Consider the following 17345-nt stretch of genomic DNA (forward strand, 5'->3'; position numbering starts at 1 on the left):
CTCCTCCTGTAGGGCTTGGGATGGTGACTCTTGGCTTCCCAAGGTGATCCAGATTTAACCCCTAAAGATTATACTTAAGGGTGTGGTTGCATTTGTTTTGCTTTCTATTTTAAGATCTGGCCCACAGCAAGAGTGTGTGTCCCCTACAAGGTCATCAGATACCTGGTCCAGTGTGCCGGCTTCCTCAAGGGCCTAGCCCTGTCTCACTGCCTATAATATTTCTAACTGGCTCAGTTGCCTGTAACACCTCAAATCACCATCTTATCATTTATGAGGTGTAAGGTCTTTTATAGTAAGGAATAGAGAAGAGGCAGAACACAGAGAGACAATGTAGATCTACATGCTTGATTTATCATTTGCAGACATCTTTGGCTCATCCTCCTCCTCATTCTTGTGGAAAAGAAACCAGGCTGTTGGCCTCTTGAGGCTGGCAACTGTACATTGTGTCCCTCTTGTGGGGTTACGGAGAGGAAAGGATGCTCAGAAAGAGGAAGCTTGGAGAAGTTGATTATCTCTCAAAGGAAGAAACCTAACTTTTAAAATTCTAGTTTGAACCGGGCATAATGGCTTACACTTTTAATCCCAGCACTCGGGAGGCTGCAGTAAGAGGAGGGAGACTGAGGCAGGAGGATCATTGCAAATTCGAGGCCAGCCTAGGCTACAAAGTGAGCTCAAGGCTAGTCTGAACTGCATAGAGAGACCCTATCTCAAAAAGACAAAAATAAATAAATAAATAAAGTTCTAGTTTGTAGTCATGATTGTACCATCTCCTACCTTTCCTGAACAGTCTTTCTATTTTAATGATATCAAAGCAATTTTTTCTTAAACAAGTGTTACCAGATTTGGGGGTGCTGTTTGGGGTGTCAAAGTCTTTGTCTGTGGTTTCTGGGTTCTTTCTGTCCTGAACAAAGAATTGATTCAGACAAGAACAAATGGTAATAAGGTTTTACCTTTATTTAAATACAAATGCAGGGAGAAAAAACAGGATTTGTAAGCAAAATTTATTTTATTTGACTCAAACTTTTCATTCTATAAAAGTATAGAATGGAAAGCTGGCTACTGTGAGAGCACACAGTAGCAAACCGCTCACGGTGGACTGTCCTTTTTGCTTCAGTCATTCCTCAGGCTGACATTTTTAGGGGGTCCTATGGCAAGCCTGCCTGAGTCCTTTTAAGATGTCCAGCAGGGCTTTGGGAACTGTTCTGTTCCTATGTCCTTTGTCCTTTCTGTAATTAAGAAGTTATGCCTACTTCTCCAGCCAGTTTGCCATGCCCTGATCTCCTGCCTCATTTCCCCCTGAGAAACACACATCCCCATAGTTATTTATGAGGTGCTGAGGGAGTGGAGGTCTCTATCTTCATATGGATGAAAGGGGCTATAGCACCTCCTTACTGAGAGTTATGTGCTCTCCAACTATCTTGGGGTGTTGTGGCTTATTGGCTGTATTGAAGTAAAAACAAACCCATCAGAAGATAATGAAAAAAAGTTAGTGACTGTTATCTGTTCTGTGGAAAAAAGAAAGTAACTTTACTACTACATTGGGAATGTAGAGTCTGAAAGGTTCTGGTCCTAGTACAAATTACTATACAATTATGGCAGTGGTCTAACATGGCATAAGACCAAAATGGGAATGCTTACCACTTCTTCCTTCTTCTTCAGCCCTAACTGCAACTCTCTTTCCTGTTTGCTTACAAAGAAAATTCTAATTAGTTCCTCACACGTCATCAATGTCCACCCCATGCTCTTGTAGCCCAAAAACAAGCCCCCCAACATGGTGTCCAAAAATGGAGCAAGACATGTTTTTGAAGAAAAAGTAGCACTGATTTATTTTACCTGATACCAGGGACACAATGCAGTTGGAGTTTGCAAAGCTGTGTAACTCACTTAAAACTTTCACAAACTTTTGTAGAAAGAGCAATTATAAAGTGAATGGCTCATGGGCGTGGATCAGGAAATGAGAAAATACTTGATCCGCTAAGGAATGAGAAAGACCTTTGTTTCCCTTTGCAGAGGAGAGAGAGGTCTCGCAGGAATTTATAATCCTTTGTCAATTAATTTTCATGCTTAATCTTAGATAACATTTGTCCTTTGCAGAGGGTATCAATGATTAACATATCAATTATGTCAGATTCCCAGGAATTTACAGTCCTTTGCAGAGGGGAGCAATGATTAACATATCAGTTAGGTCACCCAGGAAAATGGTGCATACAGAACAGTATGACAGCGCTACAGGTTGTAGAAAACAGTTGTGTTTGCAAAGGGAATTAACAAGTAATTTGGTCATATAACTTGGGCATTGGCAAAAAATAACACAAACATAACAAAGCTCTTTTTGTTAGTGTATAACATTCCCCATTGATTTTAGTCAGTGAGCCAAATCATGGGGTTTTCAGACATAGGTATCTGTTTATAACCTTGTGTCTTTAAAGTCATAAGCTTTATAGTTTGAACCCAATCTTTAACATAGTTTACCAATTTGTTTATCATACAAGGCCCAATAGGAGGACTAACAAAGGTCTTGCAGCTACCATTATTAAAGCTGTTAACCAAAGTGAGAAAGAAAAACCAACATTTAAATTAGCTCTGTTTTGCCTAATGACTCCAGAATGATTGGCACACAAGCAACAATTTTTTCCTGAAGCCAGATAGAGGCCTCCTTGGGGTCTCCATAAGGGAGAACACATAACAAGATTATCAGATACATTTGGCAATCTTAAGCTTTAAAGAGTCTTTGGAGGGAACGACAGTCCACTTGTCTGTAGGTTGATCGCCGTCAGAGGACAGGACCAGCTTGAAGTGACAATGATGAATCTAGGCAGGCTTTTCAGCAACTTTGACAGCAGTTGGAGTGCTAAGGACCACAGTGTAGGGATCTTTTTATTGTGGTTCAAGAGATTTATGGTGATGCCTCTTGATGAGGACTAGTGTCTCAGGCTCTACTGCAGGGCATCTGTCCTTGTAGTGGCCTGCAGGCAGAGGATGTTGTTGTCTGAATAACCAGTGGATGGAAGTCAGAACTGGCTGAAGGGCCTGGAGGGACATAATAACATCTCGATTAGCTAAATCAGCTAATTTTTCCTCAGAAATCTTAGGGATAGGAGGAGGTGGTCTCCCATATAAAGTCTCAAAAGGGGAAACACCTGCAACATAGGGAGTACATCGCGCATGCAAAAGAGCAAAAGCAAGGAGACTCACCCAGTTCTCGCCAGTTTCCAAGGCCATCGTAGTTATTACTGTTTTTAAAGTCTGGTTTATCCTTTTTACTTGTCTTAAACTTTGAGGCCAGCAAGCACAATGAAGTTTCCAATTGATCTGCAAAGCTTAGGTTAGTTTTTGAGTTATCTGGGCTATAACAGCCAGGCCATTGTCAGACCCCATGGATAAGGGGAGGCCAAATTGGGGAAACTGCTATCAAGGCTGACTCAGGCTCAGTAGGCAAAGCTTCTACCCATCCAGTGAAAGTATCAACCATTACCAGTAAATACTAATACCTTTGAAGTCCAGGCTTCCCCATTTCTGTAAAATCTACTTCCCAATGTTCTCCAGGCATAGTCTCACAATAACAAGTAGTTTCTATTTGTTGCAGTCGCTTTGGGTTCACCAATTGGCACTGAGGGCATCTGAGGCTCACAGACTGGGCAAGTTTTGATATTAGCACCCAGGGATTGCTCAAAGTTGAGCTGGCAGATGCAAGTCTTTTCAAGTGCAAATAGGCTCTGACAGAGTAGATGGGATCAGCAGTAATGTCAGGGCTAACTCAGTTCCCACTGATTTTGTGGCTGCCTTTTGGGTGGTGGCATCTGTCAAATTATTTCCTCATATAACAAGGTCATCTCCTGCCCAGTGGGCTCTACAGTGGATAATAGCCACTTTCCTTGGCATCCAGATGGCAGTAAAAAAGTCCAAAATTTGGGAAGCATTTTTAATCTTTTGGCCCCCAGAAATCAATAAACACCATTCTTGATAAATGGCCCCATGAACATGGGCAGTAGCAAATGCATATTTTTTTTTGTCTTTTTCTTTTTTATCGGTACTGGGGATCAAACTCATGACTGCCTGCTTGCAAGGCAGGTGCTTATGCCTCTGAGCTAAATCCCCAGCCCCACAAATGCATATTCTGACAACTTGAGGCTTACTTTGATAGATGTAACTGCTTCCATCAGAGAAATACAAAGGAATTCTGGCTAGTGGCTCATCTGTCAAATCTTGTCCCCAGTACAGTCATGGAGGGACAAGGAGGGGTCATCATCAGGCAGCAGAGTAGCAGGGTTTGAAGCCACTGTCCCCTTGAAACTGATGGTAGTCAGAAGTAATGCCTGATAATGCGTGACTCAGGAGTTGGGCAGCCATCGGTCGGGTGGAGCCTTGATGAGAGTCTCCAGTGAATGGGAGGGGACAATTAAGAGTTTCTGTCCAAAAGTCAATTTTTGAGCCTTCTCTACCAGGAGGGCCACCGGGGAAATCACCCACAGACAAGGTGGCCATCTGGCTGCCACATAATCAAGTCTCTTGAAAAGATAGGCAACAGGCCTCTGCCAGGGTCCCAAACTCTGGTCAGTCCTATGGCTCCTAAAAATTCTCACACTTGCTTTTTAGTCACAGGGGCTAGAATCTGTTGGATGGCTTGCATCCGCTGAGAGGAAAGAGTCTATTTTCCTTTATGGAGAGTCCAAAAACCAATGCAGTCTTTCTGCCCAATAGAAACCTCTTAAGCCTGGTCTTTAGGGTCCTCCCGGTTGTCAAATATCTTTTAAGCAATCTCTGATAACTGATTGAAGGGTATTCCCTTAAATCCCTCAAACTCTTGCAAATTTTCACTTAATATCAGGGGCCGACTGGGTTACAAAGGCAATATTAATGGCCCTTTTGTAATCTTTTCAGAAAACCCTGAGGGAGACTCATTAGCCAATTGTCTCACCTCTGCTACCTTGGGCAAATTGGTGGGTTTTCTGGGGTGCCCTTAATGGCTACTGAGAACAACTGGTGAAACCAATGGAGAACTTCCTTATCTCTGGTTGTCCAATCGGGGTGGGACAAAGGGAAAACATGGTTTTGGCATTCTGGATCAGAGGACAGGTTCCATCTGGATGGTACACTGCTTTCTTATCCCAGGGTGCCATGTGGCAGGCCATTGTTCTACTGAAATTACATACTTAACAAAAAAGGGCTTTTTCATAGGTAACAAAATTAACTGTGCCACATAATCTCCCAGATGTCCACAGCACATGCAAGAACTTGTATTTTATCTCTATAATCACTAACCACATTAGGCACAATAGTTATTCCTTTTAAATTTAGATCAGCTTTTTCTAGCATAAGACCAAGTGTTCCTTTAGGGGGGAACCCCACATTTCTGGGATGCCCCGGGGCCATCTTTTTTTATCTATCTGTTTCTCCACAGCAATCAAAATCTCAACTCTGTCTTTACAATCTACAGCATTCCTGGAATTTATTTTCTGGCCAAACTCACAGTATTGCAAATTATCTTGCTAAGCTCTTTGCTCTTGACTTGCAACATAAAGCTGGCTAAGAGCCCCCAACAATAGCCATGCCACAGAAAGCATTTTCTCTTTTATATTCTGGCACAGCCAAACATTTTTATCTTAAAACAAACCCACCTTTTTGTTCCCTATTCTTTTTCTTTTTTTTTTTTTTTACTTATTACCAGTCAATTACCTCCTCTCTCACTTTTTAGACATTAAAACCTTTAACAAAATCCTTGAAGTGACTTTCGTTTAGTAGTCTAAAACATATTTAATCATATTTTGTCTTTTACCACATTAAAATGTTACACTTTAAAAACTGTACCTTTTTTAACTGGCTCAATTACAGTATGACCTGGTTTTACTTGGTAAAGTTAATATGATTTTCAAAAACCATAAATATACATATATGTGCACATATATTTACATTTTAACCAGGAAGAAAAATACATTTTAAAGGGCATGTCAAGGTTGCAAGTAATCAATTGAGGACTAAAACATTAAACAAGGCACCACAAAAGACAAGACCAACATTAAAGACACAAACAAGGGGCTGGGGATTTAGCTCAGCGGCATAAGCATCTGCCTTGCAAGCAGGCGGTCGTGAGTTCAATCCCTGGTACCAGAAAAAAGGGAAAAAAAGAAAAAAAATAAATAAATAAAGACACAAACAAAGGTTTTTCTGTCCAAAGTTTGGCAAGCTAAAGGGAAATAAATTTTATTATGAACCTTGAGTCCATTGATATGAACCTTGAGTCTAATGAGCCACATGGATCCTGCAACAGAAATGGGCAATGAGCCCCTAAGTTAGTAACAAATTTAACAAACTCAAATGGGAAAAAAAAAACCCAAGGTCAGTAACAGATTCAAACAGGCAGACAACTCCAAAGTACAAAAAACACTGAACATAAATACAAATGGGCAAGAAGCCCCAAAGCACAAGCAGGCTCTAAACAGGCCGAAGCCCCACACAGGCCGAAGCCCCACATGGGCCAAAGCCCCACAAGGGCCAAAGCTCCAAAGGGGCCAAAGCTCCAAATCACAAATGGGCGAGAGCCCCAAGAAGGCATCCCATTCCAGTCACATCTGCAGTCACAAATGTGTGCACCCAAATCACAAACGGTTAAAAGCCCCAAAGCACAAATGGGCCCCAAAGCCCCAAGATAGGCCAAAACCCCACACATGGGCCAAAGCTCCACATGGGCTGAAGCCACACACATGGGCTGAAGCCCCACATGGGCCCAAGCCCCAATTGGGCCGAAGCTCCAAACTATGAATGGGCAAAAGCCCTAAATTACAAATGGGCAAAAAGCCCCTGGAAGGTGTCACATTCTGTCTGCAGTTACAAGTGTGTGTACCCAAATTACAAACAGACAAAAAGATCCAAATACTAACAGATGTTTAGCCAAAATCTTGTAGCCCAAAAACGAGCACCCCAACATGGTGTCCAAAAATGGAGAGAGATATGTTTTTGAAGAAAAAGCAGCGCTGATTTATTTTACCTGGTACCAGGGACACAGTGCAGTTAGAGTTTGCAAAGCTGTGTAACTCGCTTAAAACTTTCACAAACTTTTATAGAAAGAGCAATTACAAAGTGCATGGCTTATGGGCATGGATCAGGAAATGAGAAAATCCTTGATCCACCAAGGAATGAGGAAGACCTTTGTTTCCCTTTACAGAGGAGAAAAAGGTCTCACAGGAATTTACAATTCTTTGTCAACTAATTTTAGCACTTAATTTTAGAGAACATCTGTTCTTTGTGGAGGGCAGCAATGGTTAACATACCAATTAGGTCGCCCAAGAAGATGGCACATACAGAACAGTATGACGGCGCATTTGCAAAGGGAATTAAGTAATTTGGTCATATAACTTGGGCATTGGCAAAACATAACACAAACATAATGAAACTCTTTTTGTTAGTGTATAACAAAGAGTTGTAGAATTTCCTGTTTCTGCTTTCTAGATGATTACTTATTTATCAGCAAGCACCAATCTCGAAAGAAAGGAGCAAAAGTACCTACAGGAAGAAGTTTGGCCTCAATGACCCATTATAAGCTGACCACTGCTTAACCTGTCTTTTGATTCCCTTCTTGGACTAAACTGCTTCCATCAGTGAACCTCATATCCTCAGGTCACTGATGTCCTAACCACATAGGTCTGGGAAATCAATTGTTCACAAGAAGGGAATGCAAGTCTTTATGGTAACCTTAGACATGTCTAGAAGTATGGCCTGGCATACTTCCAACAAGTACAATCTGCTTTGGCCTTTGCTGGAATTGGAGAATTGCCCCCAATTTTGCTAGTAGTGGGACACTGTGGGGAAATTAACAAGTTATGGTAGAACATCTGACCTTCAAAGTGACATGTCAGAAAAGTGTTACAGGTAGCTAAGTTAGTTAGAAATATTATGGGCAGTCAGACACAGCTAGGCCCTCTCGGGATCTGACACAGAGGACCAGATGTCTTGTGACCTTGTGACACCTTCTACTGTGGGTCAGATCCCAAGACAAAAGGCAAAACAAATCGATCACTTTGATAATGCCAAGAGCTACCATCCCAATCCCCCACAGGATGAGTCACTCTCCATAAGCATGCCCACTTACTACATGACTCACTTACCCATTTGTCCCTGATTTAGTCAATTTTACCTGAATAATTAATCTTATTGGTTGACCATAACTGTATCCCATCTCATGCCCATCCACCTTTCGAGTTGCCAGTTTTCCCCATCTTGCACCTAGCTCACCTCATAGTTTTACTCTATAATAAAGTCCCTAGAAAAGGGAGAGTCTGGAAGCCTGCTTGGGACCCTACATGTTCCTCAGACAGATGCTTTGTTTCTCTCAATAAATATATTCTGCCCTTAAACCTCCATTGTTCCTAAAATTCATTCATTCTTTGAGTTTAGAGGATACAAACTCGTACTGGCTATCTAGTAGGTTGGGTGTTTCATTCCCCTATATCAAGAATAAGGAAGCTCTGGCTAGGGCTTCCAGTTAAGGCTAGAGATTTAGACGCAGGTTTTCCAGAGACAGAAATTAAAACAGAAGCTAAAGGAATTGAAATTGTTTACTGATTAATGCAGTCACCCAGGGTTTCTTGCAGGAGACAGAGATGTCTATGGACAGGACTTTTGCAAGTTTTCCTGGGTCTCTTTAGTCCTTTATTGGGAGACTGTTGGCTGGCCAACTCCCTGATGGTTGACACAGTCCATCTCTCACTGAGTCAGGCACATCAGCCACAAAGAGCTCAAAGTGGACTATCCTTTGTGTATCATCCACTCTTCGGGCTGACACCAGGTATAGGTCATCTTATTGAAGACCTGTCTGAGTTCTCTCAAGAAGTCTATGTGCAGGGCTTTGGGAACTGTTCCGCAGTGTGCCCTAGGCTTTTGTAATTATCAAGTCATGATTACTTCCCCAGCCAGGTTTGCCAGGCCCTAATCTCCTGTCTCACAAGTACCAACAAAACCCAAAAGCACAATCTTTTTTGTAGAATGAAAAAGTCTTTGGGGTTCTTGTGTCACTTTTGTTATACAATCCACAGAGCTTCAAGAAAATAACATTTCATTGTGGGAAAATTCCCAAGCCAAGCCAAACCAAACTGAACAGAAAGAAAGACTCTGCACCAAGGAGATAAGGAAGCATCATTTAATATTTACACCAGAGGACTGTTGGATCTTTATGCCAGTGGAGTGTTGCAGGGATAATTCCTCAAAGGCAGCAGCCCTGAATTTAGGAAATCTTTAGTTTATACATTATTTAGAGGTGGGAGGTACAAGGCAAGTGACAAACACTGAGTCATATATTGACAGGCAGACTAGTCTTGAAACAGTAGAAGCACTCTGGGAACAAAGGGAGGGGGCCCTTACAGAATGAGCACAGTTAAAGGAATTACCATAATATACAGTAAGCATAGTTAAAGCATTATGGTAATAGAGGGGGCCCTTGAATTAGCCTAGGGTGCCTTAAGGTATAGACAATTACTCTGAATCTGGGCTTGGTGGAAATATGCAGCTGGGCTATAGAAACTGTCAAGGTCAGTTGAACTCAGCAGAAACAGCAAAATGCAAACTTGGTCAGAGACTTCTAATTGATTATGAAATATCTGTAAATATGCTGTCTTATAAATGTGCTCTTACATTATCACTGTACCCCAACATTTCAAACATTTCAGAGATGAAACATCCTCTATGTAACTTTTCATCCATGTCATTATACAAAGGTAATCAAAAATTATGGTGAATGTTTACAATTTTGTTTTAACTTATTAAAAAGACACTATTGACCATCCTGAGCCCTGGAAGAGTTTAAGATCATCTCTCCCAGTGGTCAAGGATGCATTCAGCTTCCAGCCACACTAGACTGGGTTCTGCAGGTTTCAGATCTGCCTAGGAGACAACCAGTGACCTTCTTTCTATCCTGGGAACTGTGCTGCGGAGGAGGTAAGTTCCTGCACACCATCTTGAGCCCTGGGAGAGTTTAAGATCATTGTGCCCAATGGTCAAGGAACTGCCCAGCGGTCAAGGACCTGCCCTGCTCCCAGCTACACTAGACTAGGCTTGGGAGGTTTTGCAGCCTGACTAGACTACACCCAGAGACCTTCTTCAATCAGGGGAGTTGAGAGCACATGAAGTGAGTTCCAGTGCATTGGTCCTTGCCTGGGGAGAGCTTTGGACCATCATCAGCAGTGGTTAGGTGCCCACCCAGCTTCCTGGAACACTAGACATGGCATGGAAGGTCATGTGGGCCTGACTAGACCACACTCAGAAACCTCCATTCAACACCAGGAGCCAAGGGCATAGGAGACAATTTCCAACATGCCCAGGGGAAGCCTTGAAACAACACTTAAAACACAGAAATATAGGAAAATGATAAAATGAATTCAAAATTGAATCTCAAACTTCCAGCCCATCCCAAAAAAAGACTAGAAGCCATGTACATAGAAGAAAATATATGCCATACATCTGAAATAATAGCAACTGATATAAAGAAGCAACTCTAAGAAACTTTAAAGGAATTCAAACTAGAAATAATCTCCCAGGTAAAAGAAGAAATGATAAAAGAAATGACAGAGATGCTGAACATATCTAAAGAAGACACAGTTAAAAAATTAGAGGAACAAAACAAAAAGACAGAATCCCTGGATGAACAACATAAGAAACAAACAGAATACATAAAGAAGATTCAAACAGATACACAGGAAATCAAAAATTCCATTGAAAGTTGGCAAAACCAGCTCAACAAAAGTGAAGATGGAATTTCAGATCTCAAAGACAAGATTGCAGCTAGTGAACAGGAGAGGAAAGATTGCTTAAAAATAACAAGGAATCAGGAAATAACAATTCAACAACTGCAAGATGATGCAAAGAAAAACAACATAAGATTGATAGGAATAAATGAAAAAGAAGGGGAGAACACAAATGACATCAAGAGGCTATTTACAGAAGTAATAGTTAAAAATTTCCAAAACATGAGAATGGAAAATGACATACAAGTGAGTGAAGCATATAGAACCCCAAATAGCATAACCAAAATAAAACTACACTCAGACATATAATAATCACCATCCCAGAAATCCAACATAAGAACAGAATATTAAAAGCTGTTAGAGAAAAAGACAGATCACCTCTGAAGGAAAACCTATCAGAATCACTGCAGACTTCTCAGCATAAACAATGAAGTCAAGAAGAGCATGGAGTGAAGTATTTCAGGTCCTAAAGGAAATCATTTCCAACCTAGACTGATGTACCCTAAAAAACTGTCCTTCAAAATTGATGGAGAAATAAGATACTTCCATGAAAAAAAAACAGCTGAAGAACTTCATGATCACCAAGCCAACACTGCAAAGAATACTGAAAGACAGTTTAGATACACATAGGAAAAAACCACAAAGCAAGGCAGACAATTAAACAGAATGGAAAGACAAAAATGCAACAGCAGAAAGACAACATGTCAACAATAAACCAATATATAAGAATTATAACCATTAATGTAAATGGTCTCAATTCACCAATTAAAAGAAACAGACTGACAGAATGGATCAAGAAACAACATCCAACCATGTGCTGTATACAAGAAACCCATCTAACCCAAAAGGAAACTCACAGACTGAAAGTCAAAGGATTTAAAACAATACTTCATGCAACAGGAACCAAAAAAAAAAACTGGGGGTAGCTATTCTGTTTGCAGACAATGTGAACTTCAAACCAAGAATGATCCAAAGAGATAAAGAAGGTGACTACATACTGGTTAGGGGAAAACTTCAAGAGGAAGAGATAATAATCTTAAATATATATGCACCAAGTTCCAGAGCACCCAGTTATACAAAGGAAGTATTAATAGAAATGAAAAATCAAATAAGCAATAACACAATTATAACAGGAAACTTAACACACTATTGTATTGACACCAAGGGACAGATCAACCAGCCAGAAAATCAGCAAAGAAATAAAAGTGAATCATACCTGTGAACAAATGGACTGGATAGACATATACAGAGTGTTCCACCCAACAACATCAGAATATACATTCTTCTCAGCAGTACATGGGACATTCTCTAAAATAGACCATATACTAGCCCACAAAACATATTTAAATAAATGCAAAAGAATTGAAATTATCCCAGGCATGTTATCAGATCATAGCACCATGAAACTAGAAATTAATGATAAAAGAAACTGCAAAAACCCCACAAACACATGGAAATTGAATAATACACACTTGAGCAATCAGTGGGTCACAGGGGAAATTAAAGAAGAAATTAAACAATACCTACAAAAAAACGAAAATACAAACACAACTTACCAGAATCTGTAGGATGCAATGAAAGCAGTCCTAGGAAAAAAATCTATTCCACTGAGTTCCCACATCAGGAAAACAGAACAAATACAAATAAAACAACCTGATGCTACACCTCCAACATCTAGCAAAAGAAGAGCAAGTCAAGCCCAAAGCCAAAAGAAAGGAGAAAATTATAAAAATCAGAGGAGAAATTAATACAATAGAGACTAAGAAAACAATCCAAAGAATCAATGAATCAAAGAGTTGGTTCTTTGAAAGAATAAATAAAATTGATAAGCCCCTAGCCAACTTATTAAAAAAAAGGAAAGAAAAAGCTCAAATTCATGCAATAAGGAATGAAAAAGGTGAAATCACTACAGACTCTGTGGAAATACAGAAGATCATCAACACCTATTTCAAAAACCTCTACTCTTATAGGTTCGATAACACAGAAGAAATGGACAGATTCCTAGAAACATATGAAGTACTAAAGCTGGGTCAAGAAGATGTAAAACTGCTGAATAACCCAATTTCTATTAATGAAATTGAAAATGTAATTAAGTCCATACCTACAAATAAAAGCCCAGGCCTAGATGGATTCACTGTGGAATTCTACAAGAAATACAAAGAAGACTTAATGCCGACACTCCTCAAACTCTTCAAAGAAATCGAAAGGGAAGAAATCCTACCTAAGTCATTCCTGGAAGCAAATATTACTCTAGTACCAAAACCTAAGAAAGACCCAACTAAAATAGAGTACTACAGGACAATCTCCCTAATGAACATGGATGCAAAAATCCTCAATAAAATATTGGCAAACAGAATGCAGCAAATCATCAAGATTATATACCATGACCAAATGGGATTCATCCCAGGCAGGCAGGGATGGTTCAACATATGTAAATCAATAAATGTAATCCACCATATCAATAAAGCCAAAAGTGAGAATCACATGATCATTTCTATAGATGCAGAAAAAGCTGCTGATAAGGTGCAACATTCATTCATGATAAGATCCTTACAGAAAATTGGAATAGATGGTCTCCACTTCAACATGATAAAGGCCATCTATGACAAACCAACAGCCAGAATCATATTAAATGGCCAAAAACTGAAGGCCTTTACCTTAAAATCAGGCAAAAGACAAGGATGTCCCTTATCACTGCTCCTACTCAACATAGTACTGGAAATACTAGCCAGAGCAATCAGACAAGAGAAAGAAATAAAAGGGATAAAGATAGGAAAAGAGGAAGTAAAATTATCATTATTTGCATATGACATGATACTCTACATACAAGACCCCCAAAACTCCATTGAAATTCTCCTAGATATAATAAATAAATTCAGCAATGTAGCTGGATACAAAATCAATATTCAAAAATCAATAACAACAAAATCAGTGAGAGCAAAATAAGAGAAGTCACACTCTTCACACTAGCATCCAAAAAAATGAAATATTTAGGAGTTAATCTCACAAAAGAAGTAAAAGATCTATACAGGGAAAATTATAATATCCTGAAAAAAGAAATCAAAGAGAATCTCAGAAAATGGAAAGACATCCCTTGTTCATGGATAGTAAGACTAAATATTGTGAAAATGGCCATTCTTCCAAAACTGTTATACAGATTCAATGCAATCCCAATGAAAATACCATCAACATACCTCATAGATCTAGACAAATCACTCCTAAAATTCATCTGGTGCGAGAAGAGACCTAAAATAGCAAAGGCAATTCTAAGAAGCAAAGGCAAGGCAGGAGGCATCACAATCCCTGACTTGAAGTTATACTACAAAGCATCTGTACTAAAATCAACATGGTACTGGAATAAAAACAGACCTGAAGATCAATGGAATAGATTAGAAGATACAACCACAACTACCAACACACTTAACCACCTTATCTTTGATAAAGAGGCGAAACACACTCAATGAAAGAATGGACAGTCTCTTTAATAAATGGTGCTGGGAAAACTGGCTCTCCATATGCTAAAAACTAAAACTAGACCCATGCATATCACCATGTACTAAACTAAAATCTAAATGGATAAAACATCTGAATTTTAAAACAGAAACACTAAATCTGTTGGAAGGCAAATGTGGTAAAAATCTTGAAGATATAAGGGTAGGTAGAGAATTCATGAACAGGAATCAAACGGGAAATACTTCCCAAAGTCAATAACTGGGATCACGTCTTATTAAAAAGTTTCTGCATGTCAAAAGAAATCTCCAGCATAGTGAAAAGAAAACCTACAAACTGGGGAAAAAATCTTGGTGATCTGTCCCTCAGACAAAGGACTTCTGTCTAAAACATATAAAGAATTTTTAAAAATCAAACCCCCGAAATTTAAAGACCCAATCCAAAAATGGGCATCTGAGATGAACACACAGTTCTCAGATAAAGAAATACAAATGGCCAATAAATACATGAAAAAATGTTCATCATCATTAGTTATGAAGGAATTGCAAATTAAAACAACACTGAAATTTCATCTCACTCCAGAAAGAATGACCAGGATTAAGAAAATTACCAACAAACGCTGGAGAGGCTGTGGGGAAAAAGGAACTCTCCTGCACTGTTGGTGGGAGTGTACACTGGTGCAACCACTGTGAAGATCAGTCTGGTCTGGAGATTTCTCAATAAGGTGGGATTGGAAGTCCCATTTGATCCAGCTATTTCACTTCTAGGCATATTTCCAAAGGAATTAGAAACATCATACCACAGTGATATATATGCAGCCACGTTTATAACAGCACAATTTGTAATAGCCAGATCTTGAAAACAACCTATGTGTCCAACAACTAAGGAATGGATAAAAAGGTTGTGGTATTTTTATACAATGGAGTACTACTCAGCTATAAAGAATGACCACATTGAGATATTTATAAATAAATGGGTGCAACTTGAGACCATATTCATAAGCAAAATAAATCAAACTCACATGTATAAATACCATATAGTCTCCCTAGTGTAAGAAATGGTAAGGGTACATAAGAGTTTATGGTAATAATGATTCCCCATTTAACATTGTTTTGAAGCCTTATAATGTTTCCATTCTTTAGTTGGAATGGTTTTATCCTGGGTTGTTTGATTTTATTATATTATGGTATGAACAGCTATTTTGCAGAAAACAAGACATTATAATAGCCAGTGGTTTTTTCATATCATCTTATTTTGAAGTCCTACCATACTTTTGTTCTGCTGTTTCCATTGGTTCTATCATGTAGTATCTTATTGGATTTTATCATGTGTGGTAGTAGAAACAAATTTTTTATTGACAATGAGATAATATAGTAACCATTGTTCATTTTTTCTGTTATTTGGTTCTGAATGCACTGTAATACTTTCATTCTCTTTAATGGCTTTATACTATTTTGTTATGTTTGATACTATTGTATATGAAGATGCTCAACTATTTCAAGGAAAGAGACATTATGGTAGCTACTGTCATATCATGTCTTGTGGTGAAATACTGTTTTGCTTAAATTGTTCTGTTCTGATCTGCTGTTATGTCCTCTTTTATCTTAATCTCTTTAAAATAAAAAAAAATTTTTTTGGTCTTTTTCCTTTTTATTGGTACTGGGGATCGAACTCATGACTGCCTGCTTGCAAGGCAGGCGCTTATGCTGCTGAGCTAAATCCCCAGCCCCTTAAAATAAAAAAAATTTTAAAAATTAAGACACTATTGCCAACAACAGTGAGGTAAGTGTTTGAAACAAGGAATTACAAGGTTTGAGGGGAGATTCCTGCAATATTTGTTTACTGTAATACATTTTATATCTAAACACCACGTTTTTTATCACCTCATTGACCAATTGTGCATGGCAATTTCTAGCAAATAAAAATATTACAGTGGGTCTCCAGGTTCAAAAGAAAAACAGGTTGAGATTCCTAATTTATGTTATTAATCTTCTTTTAAGTGAATTTTTTGGAAGAAAAAAGTACAATTCTAATCTTGATTATTTGTTTTTAAAATTTTTCTGTCCTGCCTTAGCCAGATCTGCCACTATGCAAACTCAAATTGATCAAAGAAGATAAGTGTGAATCACTTCTGGCCACCAAAGCAGCCAAGACAACGCTACTGAAGACACTCAGGAAAGAAGACTTCCACAACTGCTTCAGAAAGTGCAAAAAGGCTGGCATAAGTGTGTCGGATGTGAGGGGCAATATTTTGAAGAGGATCCATGGCAATTCTTTTTACTGTTATAAATTTAAATTTTTAAACATGCATTTTATTTTTCGCTCATTGTGTGAGCGAAACAGACAATAACTATAAAAATCCGAAGTTCTCGTGTGCAACGAGGTCTGTATATTCATCTGACAGAATTTGGAGCGCTCCTCCCAAGCCTTGGACGCCTTGAAACGGGACACTACAAACTGGAACTTTAAAAGTTAAACGTTTTTTTCTTAGTGATGAGCAACTTCTCCATACTTCCTGGTTAAGTTAAAGAATAGTCAGGTGCTCACAGCCGGAGGCCTGGAGCCCAGGTTCTTTTCCACAAGAAAGGGGACAAGGAACGGACTCCGCTTGGAAGTGACAGAAACAAGTGTGTGGCTCTGCCCGCCTGCACTGCCCCTCAGCAGGTTCCTTACTGTAAAAGTCCCTCGCCTATCTGTACACCGGGTGACGGTGATTTGAGACAAACGGGCCGCTCCGTCTCCTGAGAGTTTTGAACAAATGCTTGTTTGTCTGCTCCTTGTTACCAAACTGTACGGCCTCCTTTGATTTCTAGAGCAAAGGAGCCCGAGTTTACGAACCCAAGCGCGCGCCGACACCCTGGCCCCCCGCCTCCGACCCTCCTTTGCAGATCTGGCCTCCAGAGCGCACGCATTCCCCAGTCCTGGCGAGCCAGTGGAACCACTATGGTGAGTGCCCATGCGCACACGCACGTGTCCTCCCACGGCTGCAAAACAGCCCGGCTCTTCCTCCCTGTCCACCCGCAGCAGGCTCCGCAGGACAGCGGGCTGAGCAGTCCCTGCCAGCCCGGGACTAACAGGCCCGGCGCGCGCGCGCAGGGAGGAGGTTGGGGTGCGCGCGGGGACGGGGCCTGCTGACATCAGCGCGCTCCTCCCCTCGCCTCC

This window comes from Cavia porcellus, unplaced genomic scaffold, assembly GCF_034190915.1.
Source record: "Cavia porcellus strain 051 isolate PalLab524CR breed Dunkin Hartley unplaced genomic scaffold, mCavPor4.1 scaffold_7, whole genome shotgun sequence".
NCBI classification, from domain to species: domain Eukaryota; kingdom Metazoa; phylum Chordata; class Mammalia; order Rodentia; family Caviidae; genus Cavia; species Cavia porcellus.